The 23409-nt window shown below is 49.8% G+C and overlaps 1 protein-coding gene across 14 annotated transcripts in view; it reads right to left on the bottom strand.

The window, feature by feature from the left end:
* The window catches only part of NCOR2 (nuclear receptor corepressor 2), a 320600-nt gene extending 297557 nt beyond the window's left edge, over positions 1–23043 (bottom strand). For 13 of the 14 annotated variants that reach the window (XR_013175504.1, XM_077159574.1, XM_077159582.1 and 10 more), the window contains exons 1-2: positions 22947–23043; positions 3068–3209 (exon numbers count right to left, since the gene is read on the bottom strand). The gene's annotated coding sequence lies outside the window, so the exon portion shown is untranslated. The remainder of the gene's footprint in view (positions 1–3067; positions 3210–22946) is intronic. The other variant, XM_077159576.1, reaches the window with a different exon arrangement.
* Positions 23044–23409: the final 366 nt, after the last annotated feature.

The following is a 23409-nucleotide window of genomic DNA, read 5'->3' as shown; positions in this document are numbered from 1 at the left end:
CTCAGACACCCTAAACACAGTCCTCCTGACACCCACTCTGCCAAGTCTGTACTGGGCTCTAGGGCCAGATGTACACCCAACATACTACAGGTGCCCAGTGGGGCCCAGAACCAGGTGAGGGCATGCATTGCCCTAGAGCCTCTGCCTAGCACCATTAAGCAGAAAGGAAGACGACAGCACAGCGTGGGCCATGGGGAGGGCGCCTGCCGGCCCAGCCTCCTGCACAGCCAGATGGCCTGCCATCTGCAGGCACCCCCTCCCGCTTCCCCTCCTCCGCCTGCGTGACCAGGCCTGTGCTGGGTGAGGCCCCTCGGGCTGACAGAGTACAGTGGGGCCATGTGCTGCCCAGCAGGCCATGCCAGGCAAGGAACTGGGGGGCTGCTCCTCAGAGAGGGCCGCCCGTGTGCACAGACAGCTAAGCTCAGGAGTACTGCCAGGCCGGCAAGCACTGGCCCTTCTAGACTGCCCCACCTCTCGCTCCATATCACAGCACTTATGTTCTGGAAGACTCTGTTTGGGGAGAGAACAGCCCTGTATTCAACCATTCACTCATAACATTCGATAAACATCAAATGCCTACAAAGTACAGGTACTGGAAGGACAGTAATGAACAAAACAAATATTTACCGAGTCCCTGCTATGTGCCAGGAGCCACTACAGGCCATGGGAACCCAGTCACAAACAAACTCATTTTTTTTTTTGAGCATCTACTATGTGCTGGGCACATTTCTAGGCATTAGGGATTCACCAAAAATGACACAGCCCCTTCCCCACGGAGCTCCCAGCCTGCTGAGGAGACAGAGGAGAAACAAATACACGATGCTGGGTGAGTCTCTGATGAAGGATGAAGGCTAGCAAGGGGTGGAACATGGCATTCTACATCCACTTTATAATTTTAGAGCAGTCAGGAAGGACCTCCCTGAGGAAGTGACATATGAGCAGAGACCTGGATGAAGTGAAGGCCCAGCCCTGAGGATAACTGGGGAAGAATGTTCCAGGCAGAGGGAGCAGCCAGGTTAAGGCCCTGAGATGGGAACGTGTTTGGTGTGCAGGAGCCACCAGGAGGTCAGGGGCTGGAGCTGGCAGAACTGGAGAGAGGGCAAGTGGGGGTGGGTGACATAGTGAAGGGTCTGGGGAAGGTGAGACCTGGGAAGAAATCCCAGGGGTTACAGTGTGTGTATGGGTGGGGGTGGGGGAGGGTAGACTGAGGCACATAATGAAGATGACAACTCCACGTAGGTAATACACCCAGGGTCCACCCTCCGCCGAAGGGCACATTAGGATTTGTCTCACTGACACTTCAGAGCATACCTCCAGCGTAGGTACGAGGATGAGCCCATTTCAGAGAGGGAAGACAGAGGCACAGAGAGGTCATGCCACCACTGAAGGCCACACAGCTAAGAAGGGGCATGGCCAGGTTCAGTACCCAGACATCCTGGCTCCAGCCACCCCTTGGTCCTGAGAAACCTGCCAGCCTCCCCTCCATCTGATGGGAGACTGGGGCAGCAACCCCTCCTCTCCGAGCCTCAGGTTTCTCCCTTGTAAACTGGGGGTGATAACCTATCAGAATGGCTAAAATGAAAAGTAGCGACAACACCAACTGCTCTTCAGGATACAGAGAAATGAGCCCTCGGCCATTGCTGGGGGAATGCAAATGGTACAGCCACTCTAGAAGGCAGTTTCATATAAAACTCAACCTGCAGCTACAAGACAGACCAAGAATTTCACTCAGCATTTACCTTAGAAAAATGAAGACTTACTTTCATGCAAAAACCTCTAAGTGAATGTCACTGCAGCTGTAGTCAGAACAGCTGAAGGATGGAAGCAGCTCAGATGTCCTTTAATGAGCAATGGACAAAAAGGCCACTGACAGCCACACCACAGACTACGACTCAGCAATGAAAAGGGACAAACTATAGGGGCACAAAGCAACCCAGGTGGATCTCATGGGTTTTATGTGTGTGGAAAAAGCTAATCTCCAAATGGGTACATGCTATATGACTCCATTTATAGACCCTTCCTAAATTAATAATCACAGAGACTGGGAACTGATTAGTGGTTGCTGGGAGCCAGGAGGCAGCTGCTGCAGCTATAAGAGGGTAGCACCAGGGACCTTTGCGGTGAGACCACTCTGAATCTCGACGGAGGTGATGGACACGCAAACCTTCGCATGATCAAACTGCCCACATGTGCACACATGAGTGCATATAAAACTAAGATATGAGTATGGTCCATGAACTATGTCAAAGACAATCTATCAAAGACAATATCAATGAATCTCCTAACAATGACAGTTATATCAATGACAATGTAATTACCCAAGAGGTTACATTGGGGGAAGCTGGAAGAAGGGCACAGGGGCTTTCTCTCAAGTATTTCTTGCAATTTCCTGTAACTCTATTGATATTTCACAACAAAATTTTCAAAAGAAAATGAGGGTGATGATAATTCCCAGAACCCTCCCCTGGCCCCCTGGCTTCCTACCTCACCCAAGGTAAAAACCAAAGGCCTCAGTGGCCTCCAAGGCCCCACATGACAATTCCCCATTGGTCACCAACTCATCTCCCACTCTTCTCAGCTCTCTGACTCTGTTCCAGCCATACTGTCCCCCTTGCAGACCCCACCTCAGGGCCTTTGCACTGGCTGAGCTCTCTGCGTAGAACGCCCTTCCCCCAGATACCCACCTGGCTCCTTCCCTTGTCACTTCAAGTGCTTGCTCCAAGGCCCCATCTCACTGAGCTCCCACCCCAACTTGACTGTATTTCCCACACAGCCCCCCTTAACTCCACACTATCCAAAAAGGCAGCCCCAAACCCTGGTGGGTACTGAACCCATGAAATGGGGTTGGTCCAAATTGAGATTGACTATACATGTAAAATGTACACTGGATTTTAGTATGGAAAAAGAATGTGAAATATCACATTCATAATTTTTCTATCAATTGCCCATTGGAAAGACAGTATTTTGGACACATTGAATTAAATAAAACATGATTAAAATTAACGTTTTTATTTATTATTTTTTTTTCAGGGCCACAAGAAAATTTAAGATTATACAAGTGGCTCACCTTGAATTTCCTTGGACGGTTCTGCTCTTTGCTTTTTCTCATCTAGCACACTGCCTCCCTCTCCACACCATCAGCCCGCCAAGGCACAGCGGAGATTCTGTCTGCCTTCTCCTCTGCGTACCTTCAGCACCTAAACCAGCACCTGGAGCACAGTAGGAATTCAGTAAATATTTGTTGAATGAATGAATGAACATACTGTCTGGGCATATAAACAAAGACCCTAATTCCCTTCACTCCCCCATATCCAAGCTCCCCATCTCCACCAGTCAGCCTAAAGGTCATCTCCTACAGGAAGCCTTCTTGGCTTCCACCTAGCTGATCTCCACCCTCCCGTCCCCCAGCCCGGGGGTCCTTCCGCTTGTGGCTGGGTCCCCTTTGCTTGCTTCTGAGAATACAACAGGGCCAGTCCAGAAGCAACGTGAGCGGGCTCTGCCCTTGTGGTGGCCCTGGGAGCTGAGTCCCCTTTCTCAGATGAGAAAGCCAAGGTTAAGGAGGAAGAAAAGGGCACAGGCCCCAGTGCCCGGCCCACAGGGGTCCTCTGCTGGCGTTCCCCACCCACCCCCCCACCCCCGGCACCAGGGCTGAGCTATCAGCGAGCTCTCATCTAGCGACAAGCTCTGAAGGTAACGTCCCCAACCGACCCCTCTGCTGGTGCCGCCGAGCTGTCAGCCTTGGTTCCCTGCAGGCTTTAGTCACCCCATACAAGTGACATTTATTTATTCCCTCACATGGGAGCGTGGCGAGAATTAATTATTTAGCGCCAAGGAAGCACTTTGAACATGAAAAGTGCTAAGGGCAACCGTGACATTACAGAGAGTAACGCTGCCCTCCCCGCTGGCCCAGGGCTCCCTACCGCGGTAAGCCCCCAAGGGCCCCAGACCGCCCCAGGAGGGGGATGGAGAACCCTGGGTTCGGGGGGGGGGGGGGGGCGAGCTTTGAACTTTTCTATAAAAGAACATTTCTTTTCTATAAAAGAAAGAGGAAAGAGAGGGAAGGAAGCAGGGAGAGAGGTCGGGCAGGAGGAATAAAAAAGGGAGGGAAGGGCGCAGTGACAGGCAAGGAGGGAGAAAGGGTAGGTGGGGGGAAAGAAAAGGAAAGGGGGAGGAAGGAAGGGAGAGAAGGGATGAAGGGGGGGCAAGGGAGGGAGGGAAGGAAGGAAGAGAGGGAGGGAAAGAAGAGAGGGAGGGGACGGAGAAGAGCCTAACATTCAAATCTTTTTAGCCCCAGCCCCACCCTAGGTGAGCTGGGAAGGAGCAGACCTCCTGGAGGTACTTTCTCTGCGCTATCTCATGGGGTCCTCTCAAAGTGGCCCCATCTTATAGAGGAGGCACTGAGGCCCAGCAAGAAGCAGGACCCAAGATGCTGGCTGTGGCTCTGTCTCAGCCGGAATCCCGAGGTCGGCCCTTGAGCCCAAGGCTTGGGATCTGTGAGCCACCTTGGGGAGGGGCCAGGAGGGAGAGCACCTGAGGTGGAAGGGGGTGGGTAGGACACAGTCTGGCCAAGAGTTTGACATTGACTCAGTATTTACCCCAAAGAAACTCCAACAGTCTGGACAGAGCCCACCAGAAACCAGAAATGCAGAGCTCCCTCTAACACAGGGTTGGACTGTCTCCGTTTCTATGTTCAGAGGGAAATAGGTTGTGGCCCCCAAAGCTGCCTTCTAAGACCCAAACCACAAAATCGTAGAAGAGGCAGAGACCAGGGAGTCTCCACACTTCTCATGGCCCCTTGGGTCCCAGCTCTACCGAGATTCCCCTCCAGGCACCCCATTCACCACAGGAAGCAGAGCCATGCTGGCATTGAGCAGGTGCTCAATAAAGGCCTGCTGACGGACCTGGGTGTTTTCTGCAGGCCCCTACGGAAGTACAACATGGACGGACTGAGGGAAACAGAAACCTCACTTGGCAACCTCCATCACCTCCTCGTGCCTCAGTTTCCCTCTCCGTAGACTAGGGCAATGATGACAGGGCCTCACAGTCCACGGGCTCTGCCCTGGCACATGACATTCCAGGCGTCTGGGCTACCACTGGTCCTGTGCAGGCCCTTGCTCTCACTTGCCCCTCACCGCATCCCTACAAGGCTGCTGGCTCGGCCCGGGTCCTGGTTTGTTTCGATAATGAAACTGAGCCCTAGAGAAAAAGTAATTTGCCTGAGGCCACCCCGCTAGAAGTGACTGATCTGGCTTCAAACCTGTCACCCCACCCCTGAGTCCACCCTTCCCGGAAAGATAAACTGCATGAGGAGGAAAGTGGGAGTGGGCTAGCCTCAGGGATCCCCACTCAGGTCAGGGTGGTCCTGAGGTTTCCTCGCATGGGCCCCTCACAGCTCATAAGCGGCAGATGTGTATGTTCTGCCCCAGAAGATACTCCCGTGCTGACAATCAGGAGGCTGTCATGGCAGAAAGGGCAGCAGTCACCTCTGGCTGCCCTCGGCCCAGGGAGGTGGGTGGCAGCCCCGCGGGCGCCTTGGGCAGCTAGAAGCCAGGAGGCTGCTGCCATGGCAACGGAGCTAGCGACCCTGGACTCGGCGTGGGCCGCATCCTGCCTCTTCCAGGCACTGAGTGGGCTGCGGCTCAGCTGGCCGCTTCACCTCCCACTCCCCCAGGGCCAACCCCAGCAGGGTAAAGCCAGCTCAACACCCCTCTTAATAACCAATACCAGCTGATGTGTACTGAACCCTTGGCCCCTTATAGGTCTTCATTCCCTTAATTTTTGTGATAACCTGTTGATAGATGAAGAAACTAAGGCCCAAAGGGGCAAAATAACTTGCCCACAGTCCCATGACTGATAAGGGCAAAGCCAGGGTTCAAATCCAGGCCTCCCCAGAGCCCATGTACTCCATTCCATAGTAGAGTGCAGTGCTTTGAACGCAAAGTCAGGAGCCAGACCAGCTGTGTGACCCTGAACTAATTACTCTACCTCTCTGGGCTTCAGTTTCCACTTCTGCAAATTGGAATACTAGTATCTGCTTCGTGGAGTTCTTGTGAGGATTAGATCAGCTGATACCCTTAGAATAGGAAATGGGACAGAGCAAGCATTGGGTCTTACAGCAGATATCCAGAGACAGATTCAAGGGCCAGGCTCCAGGGAGCCAAGCAAAGGTGCCACTTCAGGCCAAGCAACAGCTCAGCCTGATCCTGGGGAAGCCTCTGGAGTGTGAGTTTGTCAGGCACAGAGGCCAGGGGGCAGGACTCTCCTACTGTCAGTTGGTGGACCAAGGGTTGCCCCCCAGAGGGATGCAATTCCCAGGCAGGTCAGGGCTTCTGGGTGAGGGGCCAGAGTGGGTCCAGTAGCCTAAGTCACCACCGCCCACAGAAGAAAGGACAAAGCAGTTGGGAGCAGAGCATGCAGAGGCGGGGTTGGGTATGCTGGCCTGAGGCCTGCAAGGAAATGCTGGCCCCACGCTGTCTCAGTTAATGTCTGTTATTTTAGGAGTTACCTGCTGTCTTATTTCCCAGGGCTGCTGTACGAAAGGACCACAAACTGAGGGGCTGACAACAACAAAAAATGTACTCTGTCATGGTCAGGAGGCCAGAAATCTGAAATCAGCCATGCTCCCTGTGACAACACTGGCCATCCTTGGGGCTCCTTGGCTTTAGACTGTCCCTCACTCTCTGCCTCCTCCAACTCCCTCTTCCAAAGACACCAGCCACGTGGGGTAAAGTCACCCTGCTCCAGGATGACCTCAGCTTAATCGAATCAATTCCATCTGCAAGGGCCCTATTTCCAAACAAGGCCACATTCCCAGGTCCTCAGGCTTAAGAATTGCACCCACCTTTTTGGGGGATACAGCTCAGCCCCCACCACCTGCACACTCTTTACGTGTGGTCACGGTCTGACCCTTACAAACCTCACCACAAACCTGTCTGACTGGTAGACTTGCCCTCGTTTTCCAGATGGAAGCCAGAGGGAGGTTCGTGGTTTGGCCAAAGCCACACAGATTCAGAGCCAGGAGCCAGATCTGCAGACTGCCAAGTCAGTGCACTCGCACTGCACCACGGGGCCTGGGCTTCGGTCCTCGCCTGCCAGAGCCAACGAAGACAGTGCTAACGTGGGGGGAGCTTGTCAGCAGCCCCAGGGCCTGGGCACCTAGAAAAAGCTGTATCACTCAGAATGACACAGGTAGCAAATGAGAGAAATATCTCCAATTCAATAAGCTTTAATAATGAGGAAGATAATTTTCCATAAGAAGTCCTGAGGGAGTCCTAGGGCTGGGTGACTCAAAAGCTCACTGATGGCTTCGACCTGGTTCTTTCCATCTCGCTCTCTTCTGTCCCCCTTATGAGGGCACTCCCCTCATGGTCCCAAGATAGATGCTGCAGATCCAGGCATTGTATCCCAACAGCACAAGGTGCAGCAGAAGATGAAGCAGCCATCTCTTCCTCATGTTTATTATTTTTTTAAGAACAAGTAAACACGTCCTGGAAATCCCCCAGTGGAGTTTCCCCTCACACCTCATAGGCTAGAGATGGGAGATGGGTTGCAAGAAGACCTGGCAAGGGGAACTGGGCATGCTCACTGGCCAAATATGGCCCACAGCCCATTTTTGTAAATAAAGTTTTATTAAAAAACAGCCTGCTCATTTACTTCCATATTGCTATGGCTGCTTTGGTGCTGCAGCTGCAGAGCCGAGGAGCTATGACAGAGCCTAAAATATTGACTCTCCACCCTTTATAGAAAAAACTTTCCTGCCTCCAGGCTAGACAAATCCCCCTGAGTTGGACCGTCACCTTCCCTGAAGGATGAACACTGGACTAAACAACAGTTCCTTAGCCAGGCAGACATGGGAGACCGTGGCTGGGATGGGTGAGTAAGAGCTGTCCCCTAAACCTTGCCTACGCCACATACCTGCAGCGCGGACTCACCTGGAACTTGTTAGCCCTGCAGAGTCCTGGGGTCCACCCCAGGCCAACCAAACGAGAAAATGGATTTTCACAAGACCCCGGGTCACCTGTGTACACACAGAAGCCTCCACCCTGCACAGCTGTGAAGGACAAAAGGAGAGGCCCTGGCTTCCAGGGAGTGGGTAGTTGACATCCCACCCATGACCCTCTCTAGGCCTGTGACCAGGTGGTCTTTGCATCCCTCAGAGCCCAGTGAATGCAGGTGACAGCACCCACAGCTCACACCTGTGTGAAATGTAACAAGCCCTGCAGATGGTGGGCCAGGCATGTGTGTGTTTCAGGGGAGGACAGCACTGGCGAGGGCAGGGCAGGGTGGGGGCCAGCTGGCGGCCTCTGGGACCCCCTGAGCCTCCCTCCCAGTGAAGTGGATGCTGGAAGTTTTCTCAGGGAGACCATTCGTACCCCTCAACCCCTGCCGAGCCTGGGCTGCCAGAGTCTGTGGAGTCCAGACCAGGAGGGCCCTGCAGGGCCAGGACTGGAGTGAACAAGGTGAGGCACACAGGTGCTGCCCCTGGTCAGTGCCACCTTTGACTTGGTGTCCTGGAGCCTGGTACCGGGTCCTGCCCCGTGCCTCCCGAACACCACCCTTGGGCCTCGATTCTCCACTGTGGTATGTGAGCAGGTGGGTCCAGCCCCAATATTGTGCACATCAGTGAAATCAGAGCTTCTCAGCTAAACGGCCTGAGCATCGGGCCTTCCACCGCGCGTAACTGGTGCTTACAAAACAGTTTTTGAGCAACTGAAGACACAAATTTTCTAATCTAAATTCCCACACAATTGGGCTCTACTCACCTCCCTGACCTCACCCCCACCCCTTCCTGCCTGAGCAATTCCTTCCAGCTACACTGATCTGCTGTTGGTTCAGGAACATGTCAGGGCGACTCTAGCCTCAAGGCCTTTGCATTTGCCATGCCCTCTGCAGGAACACTGTCCCCCCAGAAATACCCAGTCGGTTCCCTTATTTTACTCAGGTGTCCATGTGAAAGTCAGCTCCTCAGAGAAGCCCTCTCAGACCACTCAATTGAAAGCATCCCCCCACCTCCCCACCCAGTCACATGATCCCATCCAATGATTCTATCATCTTCATAGAATGCAAAACTCTTTGGAGTGATCATACTCATATATTTGTTTTTTGCCAGTCCTCAGTGACACGCATGTAGAAGATACCCAGTGAAAGCTGGTTACTTGAAGAATCAGCCCCCACCCCACCTCTTAGTAAAGCTCTCAGGAGCCCCCAGTCCCTTGCACTAAAGGCCTGGCAAACCTCACCCTGCCGAGGAATTTTCCTAAAGAAGCTCTTCCTTTGTATGTCAACAGAGCGTTTCAACTCAGCTCAGCTCAACTTGGCTCGGCTGGTGCCTCCATGAAGGAGCCTGCTCTGCTGAAGGCCTGCTGTCCCAAAGCCCCCAGCTAACACAAGAGGGGACCTGTTGAGGAGTAAGCCCACTTCCCGACCCCCCTGCTAAACGTTGGTGGCCCTCTCCCTTCCCCAGGTCCCTGCCTCTGCCCACAGCCCTGTCCACCAGCTGAAAGGGTGAGGGTTTACACAGGGCCGAGCTGCCCGGCTGGGCCTGCACCCCTAGCAAACCCCCCAAACTACAGGACGGCCTCCAAGGGGGTATGCTGTGTTCAGGCATTCTTAACACCCTGTGAATTTACGTTTTAAAAATAAGTATTCAGTATTGGTAGAGTCCCTTGAGGATCTGAAAGATCCTTTAATATATATGGAACTATTTAAGTTCTCCCACCTGGGAAACCCTGGGTACCCTCCCACCACTGAGGACTCCCAGGAAAATAGGCCAAGCTCTGGATTTTGAGGCTTGCTCTTATGAAACTTATTTCTGTAGGGGAGAAGCTACAACTACTTCTCGTAGCTAAGAGGCCTAAGAGTTGCTTCCAGAAAGCTTTTTTGTTACTCAGATGTGGCCTCTCTCTAAGCCCAACTGTGCAAGGAAAATTGTTGCCCTCCCCACTACATGGTACAAGCTATTCAGGGTTGAAAATCTCCCTGAAAGCATGGGGCATGACTCCTGGGGATGAGTCTGGCTCTGGCACGGAGGGGATCGGCAACCCCTTCCTGACCAAAAGGGGGAAAAGTGTAATAAAATAAAATAAGGTATCAGTAGCCAAGCAAGATCAAATGGACTCAAGAGGCTATCTGGAGACTGCTCTTATGCAAGCTTCACTTAGAGGGTACTAATTGCCATGATTTGCTAAACCCCAACCAACATCATTCCTGTTGTCTCTTAAGAACATCTAGAGCTCGAATTGAGACTCTATACAGGTTTCATGCACTAGGTTTGCCCTCCTGGAACATAAAATCCTCAGAGGGTTCCTAGCTAAGATAAATTCTGAAACCCAGAGCGACTAGTCTCTCCAAGATTATCAAGTAATTATATCCCCCTATCCTTTAGTGACATCCCTTCTCAACATGAAAAAGTCAGAATGGGCATTGCTCAAAGATCCCTATAGACTGGGAGAAGGATCAAAGGAGAAGGAGGAGGTATGACAGAAAACAGGATTTAACAAACAAGTACGGCTGAATCACTATATTAATATTCCTTCTAGCCTCCAGTGTTTGGGAGCAGCTAGAAGGAAAAATCTGAGATGGTGGAATGGTAGCCCATGACAGACTCTGGGATCTGTTCTGTAACTATCAAGTGTGCTTTGAAAATTATTGCTTTTTTCTTTCTTTGATTTGTATATATGCTATATTACACAATTTAAAAAACGTTAAAAAAAATAACTATTCATTATCATTTTTTCCCTAGTTTCAAATGTGCACATGTAATCACATGTGCTGGCTGTGAAAAACTCCAAAAAGGCTAGAATGACGTGGGATGACCCCTGCCCTCCTGATCTCACCGCAGTGACGGGAACAGTTAACGGTACTGACTTTAATTTAGCAAGCTCCTCCCACAATCCTCTGAGGTTGGCACTATTGTTATCCCCATTTTACAGATGGCAAATGAGATCAGCCTCTTTGGCACTAGACCACTGGGCCTAAATTCACTTTCTTAGTCTTGGTCTGAAGCCCATGGGTGACAGAACCCTTATGACCTTTTCCTGCCCAGCCAGCCTGAATCTCACTTGTTTCCCCATAAGCACTCACTGCATCACATATAAATTGTAGTGCACATTCAGGTAAGTTACGTCCTGAGAATTTGATCAGAAATGGACCATTTTGTCCGAAACAGTCCTAAGAGCTATGCATTCTGCATCAGGAGCTGTGCCGACAGCTTGCACGTGCTGCTGAATGGACTCTTAGCAACTCAAAAGGCAGGCGCTGCTGCTGCACCTTGGGAGGCAAGGCTCATGGCTAAGTGGTTTGCTCAAGAGATGACACAACAGGGTCACACCTTCAGCTGGAATTAGTGTGAAGTCAGCCCTTGAGGTGAAAAGAGCCTGTTTCAAAATTACCTTTGCAAACCTCTGTGGAAGGCCCCAGGTCTCTCTCCAGTGTTGGGCCAGAGGCTGGCTCTTTGGCTGAGCGCCGGATGAGGTGGTTGGCAATTGTTTAAGACCCCTGAGGTAGGAAACTCTGGAGTTGTGCTCTGCAAGGCAAGGTGCCTGCCTGAGGCTGATAGAAGGCACAGCCTGCCCATCTCTGTTGATCTCTGGCTGGAGCATGGGGAGCCCAGATGCCAATTATTTTCGTCAAGCTTCCCTTGGTTAACGTTGTCCAATAAAACACAGTGAGATGGTGAAAACAACCCAAGTATCCCTCAGCAGATGACTGAAGCCCAATGTGATCTGTTCATAAAATGGAATATTGCTCAGCTGTAGAAAGGAACGGAGTTCTGATTCAGGCTACAGCATGGATGAGCCTTGAATACATTATGTTGAGTAAAGGAAGCCAGACACAAAGGCAACCTGTTGTGTGATTCCATTTGTATGTGTGTTGGTTTGAAAGGATGTATGTCCCCTAGAAAAGGCATATTTTAATCTAAATCCTATTTTGTAAAGGCAGAATAATTCCTATTCAATACTGTATGTTTCAATCTGTAATTAGATCATCTCACCAGAAATGTAATCCAATCAAGAGTGGTTGTTAAACTGGATTGGCGGAAATGTGTCTCCACCCATTTGGGTGGGTCTTGATTAGTTTCTGAGGTCCTATAAAAGAGAGAACATTTTGGAGAAAGCAAGAGGTTTGGAGAGAGCAGAGAATCTGCAGCACCACGAAGCAGAGAGTCCATGAGACAGCCACCTTTGGAGATGGAGAAGGAAAACACCTCCCGGGCAGTTTCATGAAACTAGAAGCCAGGAGAGAAAGCTGGCAGATGACGCTGTGTTCGCCGTGTGCCCTTCCAGCAGAGAGAGAAACCCTGACTGTGTTCACCATGTGCCTTCTCACTTGAGAAACCCTGAACTTCATTGGCCTTCTTGAACCAAGGTATCTATCCCTGGATGGATGCCTTTGATTGGACATTTCTATAGACTTGTTTTAATTGGGATATTTTCTTGACCTTAGAACTATAAACTAGCAACTTATTAAATTCCCCCTTTTTAAAAGCCATTCTGTTTCTGGTATATTGCATTCTGGCAGCTAGCAAACTAGAACAGTATGAAATGTCCAAAACAGACAAATCTATTGAGACAGAGAACAATGAGTGGTTGCCAGGGGTTGGACGGATTGAGGGCTAGTGGGGTGAAGGCTAAATGGGGCGGAGGTTCTTTTTACAGTGATGAAAATGTCCTGAAACCAGCTGTGGCTGTACAGCCCTGTGAACAGACTAAAACTCTTTGAATTGTCCAAGTGCATTGTATGGAATGTGAATTATGTCTCAAATAAAGCTGCTTTTTTTTTTTTAAACGAATAACTTTTCTGCCAAGCGGTGGTAGACATAGCAATCCAAGACGCAGACTCTGGAGCCAGGTGACTGGGTTGGAACCCGGTCCCATCCCTCTTTGAGCCTGTTTGCCATTCAGCAGCACGTGCAAGCTGTTGGCACAGCTCCTGATGCACAATGCATAGCTCTTAGGACTGTTTCAGACAAAATGGTTGAATTTGATCAGATTGAATTTCTGATCAAATTCTCAGGACGTAACTTACCTGAATGTGCACTACAATTTATATGTGATGCAGTGAGTGCTTATGGGGAAACAAGTGAGATTCAGGCTGGCTGGGCAGGAAAAGGTCATAAGGGTTCTGTCACCCATGGGCTTCAGACCAAGACTAAGAAAGTGAATTTAGGCCCAGTGGTCTAGTGCCAAAGAGGCTGATTTCATTTGCTAAAACTACTGGAATGCAATACACCAGAGATGGACTGGCTTTTATAAAGGGGATTTATTTAGTTAGAAATTTACTAATTTGGGAAGGCACACAACGATGTCTATGGGCCTTCACTCCCAGCTTCTGGATTCAAAAGGCTTTCCCAGGGACATTTCCTTTTTGCATCTCCAAACATTTGGGTCTATCTCATCTCTGAACTCTGAGCCAAACTGTGCTGGGCTCTGCTAAACTGCTTCTCTCTCTTCTGACCTCTCTCTTTTAAGCCTCCAGCTAATTAAATTAAACGTCACTCATTATAGAAGGCCCTCCCCTTAGCTGACCACAGCCGTAATCAGGCATAGAGGAAATTCACATGCTGACAATTTAAGTTCACAGCAACAGAACTGGGCACCATCACCTGGCCAAGTTGACACGAACCTAACTACCACAGAGGCCATGGGGGTGAACCAAGCCTTTTTTCTATTCAGCTACATACTTAAGGACTCCAGAATGTCCAACCTTCAAAGCATTAGTACTCAGTTCCTGAAAGATGGTGACTGGTAATTCACAAAGCAACTCTCACTCACCATAGTTTGCCCATATCTCCAAAGCCAAGTCTTATTCATCCTCCCCCAAGCAGATCTAGAGAAACTGGGCCTCTCTCTCCTCAGGCATGGATGCTTTATAGACTGACGTAAAGAGAATAAGGAGGGCAGGGCGCATTTGTTACAAGGTCAAAATGAAACTGCCAACAGCACAGCTCTCTGTCTCCCAAGAGTGACTCACTGGTGAAAACCAGAATATTGTTCCAAGTGTCAAAATCTTCAGAACAGCCTCCAGGATTTGGGCTGTATCCAGCTGAAATGAGCCAAAACGTTCCGGCATCTTCCTGAGGTACCTGGAAAGGCATCTGAGAGTGGATTTATTGTCTTTCCACCTTCAGCCTTTGTTTTTGAAAGCTCATCAAGAGGAACCAAAGGGGTCAGAGGCAGCAGCACAATGGTTTCCTTCCCCAGGATGGGGTTCAGACAGCTTCTATTATGCCCCCAGCATTCCCCTCCTGTGACGATCAAACCACACCCTGGCTGCTCCAGAGGCAGAAAGCCAGGACTCTGGCAGGAGGCTGAAACTCCTCAGCCTTTTGCAAAACAGTTCCACCTGCCTCGGGGCCCGGCAATGTGGGAGGGTTTATCATCATTAGGAGCAAGTTAACTTCAAACAAGGGAGAGATGCTTTTAGGGTAATTTTATTAGCACTGGATTCTAGAATACCTTTTATATTTTTTTAAGTAACACTCTGTGCTGCCCTAGGTCCTCCACAGAGGAGGGGAGGGGGCTGACTGACTTGTAGAGGATGAAAAAACTGAGCTGTTCCTATCTCCTGTCTTTAGTTATTTAAGGAATTCTCGAGGTAATCTTAAAACACGACAGTTTGCCTATGCAATTAGCCAGGTATCCATCAATACAGTATTTTTTTGGTGCATAATTTTATTCATAATAAATATAAACTAGGACAATGTGACTTATGGAAGTTGCCAGTTGTGCTGGGGACTAGGCAGGAAGACAATGGGAAAAAGAGCAGCCAACACCTACGAATAACTTCCCCTGGCCAACACTGTCCTACACGCTTTGCAGGTATTCACATCTAACTCAGACAATGACCCAACAAGGTAGGTACTTCCAAAATCACCTTTTCACAGATAGGGAGGCTGCAGCACAGAGAGATTACATTATGTGCCCAGGGTCACACAGCTGCAAAATGGCCGAGCCAGAATTTGAACCCAGGTGGACAGCTCCACAGCTACTGCTCTGAGCCACAGTTCCCCATTCAGTTCTATGTGGTTGCCTCGAATCCAATGTGGCTGTCTCAAATCCAAAGAAACTGTCCCTGGGCAGGCTCTCCATGACAAACACCATGGCTGACCCAGAGCCCACTCCCTATCTCAGGCTGACATCACTGGTTTTCCTGTGGAGCATGCCCACTTACATAGCTGGCAAGGTGATCCTGGCAGCACACCTTAGTTCCCCCTACAGGAGCCCCTCCATGTGGCCACTTGAGTAGCCTCATAACATGGCCACCAGTTTCCTGCAGCACAAAGACCTGCGTGTATGAGAGAGAGCAAGGACCTGGCCTTAGAAGACACATGTCACTTTTGCCTTCTGCTACTGGTGACATGGACCATCCCAGGCACCACATAGGGGTAAGGCAGCCCCCAGGCAGGTGAATTCTGTGGAGTCATCAGTCATGGGGGCCAGCTTGGGCACTGTCTACCACAGCCTCTTTTATGTCTCTGATGGGGCATGTGGAATTGGGGCAGCTATCCTGTGACCACGGAGGCAAGGGCTGACTGAGGATGAAGCCCCCATACCCAGAGCAGAGCTGATACATGGAGGGCACCTGTGGCTGTGGTAGCCATCTTGTCTGCCTGCCTGCCTAAAGACGAAGCTGAGAGAGCAGAAAGCAGGGTTGAGAGACGGAGAGATCAAATGCTGGCAACATCACTTGGGCCCCTGGATCCAGTCAGCCCAAGGTTTTTCAATTACAAAGCAGTTTTTTCCTGGGCTAAGTTCAAGTTGGGTTTTCCTTCAACCTTCTTTTCTCCCAGGTGGAGGCAAAGGGCATTAGAGGTCTGTTCATCCAGGCCCAGCTTGCAGGTACCTAGCCCTTGGCTTTTTCCTGACATATGAGCTCTAGATCAAATGTCACCTCCTCCAAGAGGCCTTCTGTGATCATTTCATACAAAATGGACCCTTTCAGGCCATGCTAGTGACTTTCTGTCTGATCCCACCTACCTTAGTATCTTCACAGTACTTGTCACTACCTGAAACTTGCTCTTCATTTTTCTTTTTTGTCCCTTCTTTATTGTTCACCTCTTTTTTTCCCTCCATCCCCCAAACAGAATGTACACTTCCATGAAGGTCCAGATTTGTGTCTGTCTTGTCCACTGTTAAATTTCCCAGAACTTGGCATAGGTGCTCAGTTAAAAAGGTGTAAATGTTGAATAAATGAGTGAATGGATAATTGGCCTCCCCGGAAGCAGTCTAGGACATGAGAAATTCTAAAGAACTAAGGAAGGATGAAAATGATAATTCCCTCTCTCCATCTCATAGGCACATGCACCCTCCTCAGGCTGTCTCCCTCAAGTCACCCTCACCAGGTCTCACTGGTGAAGCCCTCGACTTGGGGCCTCTCCACTTCATGCCTACCTCCTCCTCCTTCTTCCTACCTGCTCTAAGAGGACACCTGCACAATGGAAATGATGCAGAATTTGGAGTCACACAGTCCTGGACCACATTCAGTACCTCCAAGCACTAGAACCTTGGGTGGGTCACTTTTGCATTCTGAATCTCAGTTCCCTCATATGTAAAATGGGCCTGAAGTGAAACCACCATATATAAAGAGCACATCACTTTTATAAACATTATAAAAATTATTTTGTGGGTGGAGGGACACTGGCCTTGCCTGGAATAAATATCTCTCAGTAGCTTAATCTGCCTCAAGTTTGACCCGGCAGTCACCCTCCTCCCGGCAGCTGCTCCCCAGAGAGTGCAATTGCTTAAATGGCCAATATTTCCCCCTGCTCAGCACAGAGCCCGATCATCACAGGGCAGCCAGGATGGGCTGTTAGCTTGATTGGCTTCTTTTTTCATCTCCACATCAGCTGTTAAGTGGCTCAGCTCAGGCAGGGGAGGTTGCTCCTGCACAACCCAGAGCTGGAGCAGAGTCTGATGGAGTCCTCAAGTTTCAACAAGGATATGACTCCACTATATTCTACCTCCCAAGAGCAAACTCTCGAATCATGTCCTCTCCCTGCTCAAAGACCAGTAACAGACCCTCGTTCCTGCCTTGGGAATTAAGTCCAAAGTCTCCCTTCTCCTCCATACTTAAAGGTTTCCCCACCTGGCCCCACCCTTCTTTCCTCCCAGGGCTCTGCCTCCTATTGGGGTGGAAGAAATTTCATTCAAAGTCCTCCAGATGTGCTCTACCCCTCAACTGTGTGACCCTGGGAAAGTAGCTTCACCTCTCTGAGCCTCAGTTTCCTGGTTTCTTCCTCAGGCAGGGCTGATTACAACCCACTGGCATCACAACTCAGTGGAAAGAAAGATTCACTTTCCTAGTTGTTCCAGAAAGAGTGTCAGAGAAGGTTCTCATTGGCTGAACTAGGGTCACATGACTAGTCATGACCCAATCACTGTGGTGGTGTACCAGATTCTGTCCCACCCAAACCACATGGGTGGAGGGTAAGGAAGAGGGGACATGGTAGGGAGATTTCCTCCCAGGAGAAGAATACCTGGGAAGGGAGGGACACCGATATCCACTGCAGGAGCCTGAGCTCCCTGTCTGCGTCCATCAGGTGAGACACTGGGATTGGAGGCTCAAAGCCTGTGAGTGATGGAGACACACGGCCACAGTTGCCAATGCTCACCTGGACCTGCCCAAAAATCCTGCCCAGGGCACTGGGCTGCCTGCAGAGTGAGCAACACAAGAAATGACAAAGAACAAAGAGGTTAAATATTAACCTGCTTCAGTCTCTCTTTCTGTAAAATGGGGATCAAAACTAGCACCGCCCTCTTAGGGTGGTGAAGCTTAAAGGAGATGTTATACCTGTTATTATTCGTTAGAAGGGCTCAGAACGGTACACACAGAGATATTGAACATGGATTCCTTGCTAACCTGGGCCCCATCAAACCCCATGTTCCCACCATCAAACCCTGGCCTATGCCTTTCTCTCTGCCATCCAGATCCACCTAGGCCTCCCTCCTCCAGGAAGCCTTCCTGAGATTCCCAATGTACTCAGACTCCCTAGAGTCCCACAGACCTGAAGTTCCAGCTCTGCTCCACCAGCTGTGTGACCCTGGGAAAGTGGCTTCATCTCTCTGAGCCTCAGCTTCCTCTTCTGGAAGAGAAAGAGTACCTGAGATGGTTCTGGTGGATACTTAGCACTATGGTTCTGTGGATACTTAGCACTGACTGTACTGAAGGGCTGTACTCTCTCTGGGTCCCTTCCCTCTCTCATGGTTTGGGGGGAATCTATCCATAATGCTAGTCAATTCTAATTAGCTAATAGTCTAATGTTAGTTGACTCTATTTGAGAGTTCAGAATTGAAACCCAGATCTACCCCTAACAAGCTATGTAACACTGGGCAAGTCATTCTTCATCTCTGAGCCTCTGGTTTCTCTATTTCACAAAGCAGTTATGAGGCTGGCAGGAGCCACTAAAGCAGTGCCCGAGACAGGCAGATATATAGTCTATGGGCACTCCCTCTTTCCCACCTCCTCTGAGCAGTGTTTCCCAACTGCCCTGCTTTGATGACCTCTTAGTCTCCGCTCCTGCCTGCACAGTGAGCTCCCTAGATGCTCAGATCAGATCAGGTCACTAGTGCCTTTGGATTCCCCAGAGCCTGGCACAAGGCTTGTAAATAGTGGATGCTCTAGGTATTTTGAGATTGATGATGATGACAACAATAATGATGATGAAAAAAAAAAGTCACTGGAGACTTCCCAGGTCTCCTTAATCCTTATCCTGATTTAATTTCAGTTTAATTTGATTCCAGAAGTTTTCTTCAATTCCATTTATGCAAGGACACAGGTATAAACAAAGGCATAAAACCCAGCATCTGCTACGTACCCAGCTCTCTACCAGGCCAAGCCTCTCTTTGCCAGATTTGATTGGCATCTTGCCCTCAGCCACACGGCTTCATTCAAGCAGTTTCATGGCTATGAGCTGATTTGGGGTGGTACACACAGATGAGCATGTTTTATTTTTATTTTACTTTTTCTATTTTTGCATGGGCAGGCACTGGGAATCAAACCTGGGTCTCTGGCACAGCAGGTGAGAACTCTGCCTGCTAAGCCACCATGGCCCGCCCAGCATGTTTATTTTAACTAGAAATTTTATTTAGCCACATACATCAGAAAACTCAAATAGCAGCAGCTTACCCAAATAAAGGGTTTCTTGTTTTTTTAACAAGACATCTGGAGATGGCCCATCCAGGACCAGGAAGGTAGTACTATCATGCCACTGACACTTGAGCCCTTTTCTAAGTATCATTCTTATGGGCTCCTTTGAACACAAAGTGGCTGCTCCATCTCCAACACTGCATCTACATTCCAGATGGGAACAAGGAAAAGGACACAAGGCAAAAGACCTGCACTAGCTTCTTCTATTTTTCTTTCCTGTCCTCTTTTAGAGTTTTCACAGGAGCCTACCCGATAACTTCTACTTACAGAACTATGTCATGGGGCTGCCTCTATTTGCAAAGGAAGCCGGGAAAAGTGGAGTTTAAACTGGGCACACGGCTGTCCTGAACAAAATTAGGGTTTCACTGACAAGGAAGGATAGGAGAATGACTACTGAGAAGGCAGCCAGTAGCATGCATCTATGATTTCACAGGAATTATTACTAAAAGCAGTGTTTCTCAAGCTTAAGCATTTGTTAAAATCACCCCCAGGGCTTTTTAAAATACAGGTTGCTGAACTCCACCCTCAGAATGTCTGACTCAGGAGGTCTGAGGTAAGAGCCCAAGAATTTGCTTTTCCATCGAGCAGCCCAGTGACGCTCAGGCTGCTGGTCTGGACACCACCCTTTGAGAATGGCTGAAGTCAGTGCTCAAGTAAAAATACATGAATTGATTTTTTTTTAACATAGGCAGGCACCAGGAATCGAACCTGGGTCTCCGCTATGGCAGGCGAGAACTCTGCCTGCTGAGCCACTATCACCCAACCATGAACTGATTTTTAAAGCACAACAAAAGGACATCATAGTTGAGATGTGTTATCCATCAGATCCCAATAGAAAACAGAGGACATGCTCAGACAGGAAATTGAAAAGAACATAATAAAAAGAATATTAACAAAGGTGGGGGCAAGTAATGGTGAAGCCTCCCCTCCCAGGCTAGCAACAAGTGGGGAGGGGGGGCTTTTAACACACCTGACTGGGACGGAGGTGGAGGCAGTTATTGGAACCCAAAGAGGGCAGCTAGAGAGAGGATTCCCCCCACTCCCCATCCCCAGAAGAGTGGTAAACTTTGTGGAGGGACACACCCAACCAGAGGTAAGGCAGAGAGGGGGCCACGTAAAAATACTCAGCCTCTGTCTCCACCACCTCTGACCTCCAACTGGTTCCTCCCACTGGTTGCACTCAGCAGGACACCAGAGGGCCACAGGACAGAGTAGAAAAGGGTGAAGAGTGATTCTGGAGAGGTGAACAAAAGATGCCCAGCACAGAAACAGCAAATATCATGACAAAGGGGAGTGACTGAGTTTGGCAAACAACGGTTCAAAGTAGGCAGCTCCCCAGTTTGTTCATTCAATCACTCACTGGGCAGCCACCATGTTGGAGGCACTGCACTGGGAGCCAAGGATTTAGAGCTGAATTAAGCACGATCCATGCCCAGCGAGACTGCTGTCTGCTGAGGTCCAAGGCGCTGTGGGGGGTGGGAGCCATTCCTACTGTAGCCCATCCCAGCCAGTCTCACGGTACCTTCCACAGATCGCATCTGCTTGTCGCCCGTGAGATTTCCGCTGTGATTTAAGCTTTCATTAAAGTTTAACTATGGGGGAAAGACTGCAAAAAGAATCACCTGCTCCATCACAAATCACAATGTTATTATGTGCTGCTGAAATAGGAGATGCAGGACTGGGTCAAGGGGATTTGGTTGGGATTAAGAACAAAATGAATTTAAAACACTGGGTGCCTGCACGCCCCCCTGATAATACCCCATAAACCTTTATGCATATAGATTTATATTGGTGAACTGTTGATTAAGGCTCTTTTCGGGCTCTAAATGAAACACCAGCTCTCACCAGACCCCTCACTGCCACATCAGCCTTACGTAAAATGCCTGTCTCCAAGCTCAATAGCCAATAACAAAAATGATGAAGAATCTGATCCAGACATGGATAATTGCTCTGGCTTCCTCCCGTGAATTTAAATAGCTTTCTTGAATTACTGCTTTTGACATGATCAATAAAATTGAGCTATTGCTGTATCAGGCCTTTCAGCAAATATCCAGGGAACAGTGCTCCCAGGACTGACAGCTCACCTGGTGGGCTGGGCTAGACGCTGGGGAGACAGGGAGCAGAATGAAGGCAGGGAGGTGGGGGACTGGCTAAGGGCCAGATCAGGAGAAGCAGATAAACTTTCAGATTCCATCTCCCCAGCTGACCTCGCTTGTCCTCTATCCCTCTTCCACCAAATTAACCAAGCAAAGCGTATCTGTCCCATGACACAACCCAATTGCTTTTAGCCTTGTGAAATGATAGCTGGCCAATGAGATATCCTGAACTATGGCTAGCTGTTAAAGGAGGGGCTTGGCAGCCCATACCTACTTTCCAGGAAACATGCTTTTCTTGGCCTCTTGTCCCACAATACCTCCACACCAAAGGGTATGATTCCAATACCCCAAGACCAAAGATAAACTCTAGCAGTGGAAATTTTAGATAAACGACAGATATCATGGCAGGAAAGACATTTTTAAGTTGAGATAAAATTCACACAGCACAGAATTATCCATTTTTAAATGTAAAATTCAGTGGCACTAAGTACATTCACATTGTCATGCAACCACCACCTCTATCGAGTTCCCAAATATTTTCATCATCCCAAAAGGAAACCCTAGACCCACTGTCAGTAACACAATTCCCTGCTTCGTCCACTCCTGCTAAGTAACAATCTGCTTTCTGTCTCTATGGATTCACCTAGAAAAACTGTTTTAACCCTTCACCACGCCTCACATTGGCTGGCCAGGTCAACAGGTTTTTTAATGAGGGCTGTAAAGCCCAAATGCCTAAAATAAATAAGGCTACAAATGTGTGAATTCTCATCCAGGCTTCTCTTGGACTCAATGTTCAGGGGACTAGAGACTGTGAGGTTTATACGTGAGAGAAGGATCTGGAGTCAGTCTGACTTGAGTTCAAATCACGGCATCATTTTTCCATCTGGGTGACCCTGGCGGACGACATTTAACTCCTTTTAGGCTCAGTTCTCTCCTCTGTGCCATGAGGGCTTTAACTGGGAAATAGAAAGCTGCTCAGCCCAGTGCAGATCCTGGGGGAGGCTTCCACAAGGGGAGGGGTTATTTCAGTACAAGTCAGTGCTTGCTATTCACAGTTATGTTCTAAAAAGCAATTGCCAACGCTGAATATGTATTTCTATGTAAGATACCTTATTTCATATATGTCGTTGACTCACTAACTCTGAACTCACAGCCAACAGCTCTGTAACTCAGGCCCGAAGGAAGTTTCTCTAACACCCCTATTTTCTCCATAGGGCAACATCACCGCCTTGCTTAGGGAGACTAAAAGCACTTCAGCCTCAGAACCATTTTAAAGCACAAATAAATGAAAAAAAAAAAAAAGGTGCCACAAGAAGGGCACCTGTCCACGGTGGGGGAGTTGGAACCAGCGGCGAGGCCCAGTCCCCCCCACCCAGCTGGGAAGGAGCAGTGCCCAGGAGCGCACGCACAGGAGTGACCACGAAGGCGCCGCGAGTACTGAGCTCCGAGTTACAGATACATTTTAGCAGGTGGGCGGCTTGGCAAAGTCGGAAGGCACAGGGTGGCCTGCACTTGTCATTGGACCCGTGGGCGGGGGGCACCCTGGGAAGGAAGGGCGGCTGGTGCCTGAGGCGGCGCCGCTGGAGGCTGAGAGGGCAGCTCCCCGCCCCGGTTTCCTCAGGGCTGCCACAACCCCGCCTCGGTCGCCTTCTGCTGCACGTGCCATAGCCCTTCCCACAAGGCGGGCCCTCCCCGCCTCCTCACCTCCGCGCTCTCTGTCCCCTGGAAGGGAAGTGTAACGGGCAGCTGGCCTTGGTGCCTGCAGACGGCCATTCCCCCTCCTTGCGCCACTCGCGCCCAGGATGGGCACGTGACCCGAGCCGGGCCAATCAGAGGCTGGCAACACCCTGGCCTCTTGTGATTGGCTCATGAATGGGCATGTGACTCCCCCGGGACCAATAACTATCAGGTCCAGGGATTTTTGCTGAGTCATTGTAGAGCGGACTGGCTCGAGCTGCCCTCTGGGTTGGTTCTCTGGGGGGCTAGTAAATTCCACTCCTCCCTTTCTGTCCCCCTTAAGGCAGCTTCATTATTATAACCAGTCCTCTCCCTCCTCTTTAGTCTGGCTCCAGTACCCACCCTTCCTCCCTCCCCTCCTTCCCTCTCTGTCTCTCTTCATCTACTCTCCTTCTCTCTCTCCCCTCCCTCCCTCCCTCCTTCTATCCCC

The sequence above is a fragment of the Tamandua tetradactyla genome, chromosome 5 (genome assembly GCF_023851605.1).
Source record: "Tamandua tetradactyla isolate mTamTet1 chromosome 5, mTamTet1.pri, whole genome shotgun sequence".
Taxonomy (NCBI): domain Eukaryota; kingdom Metazoa; phylum Chordata; class Mammalia; order Pilosa; family Myrmecophagidae; genus Tamandua; species Tamandua tetradactyla.
This window is presented reverse-complemented; position numbering and strand designations above follow the sequence as displayed.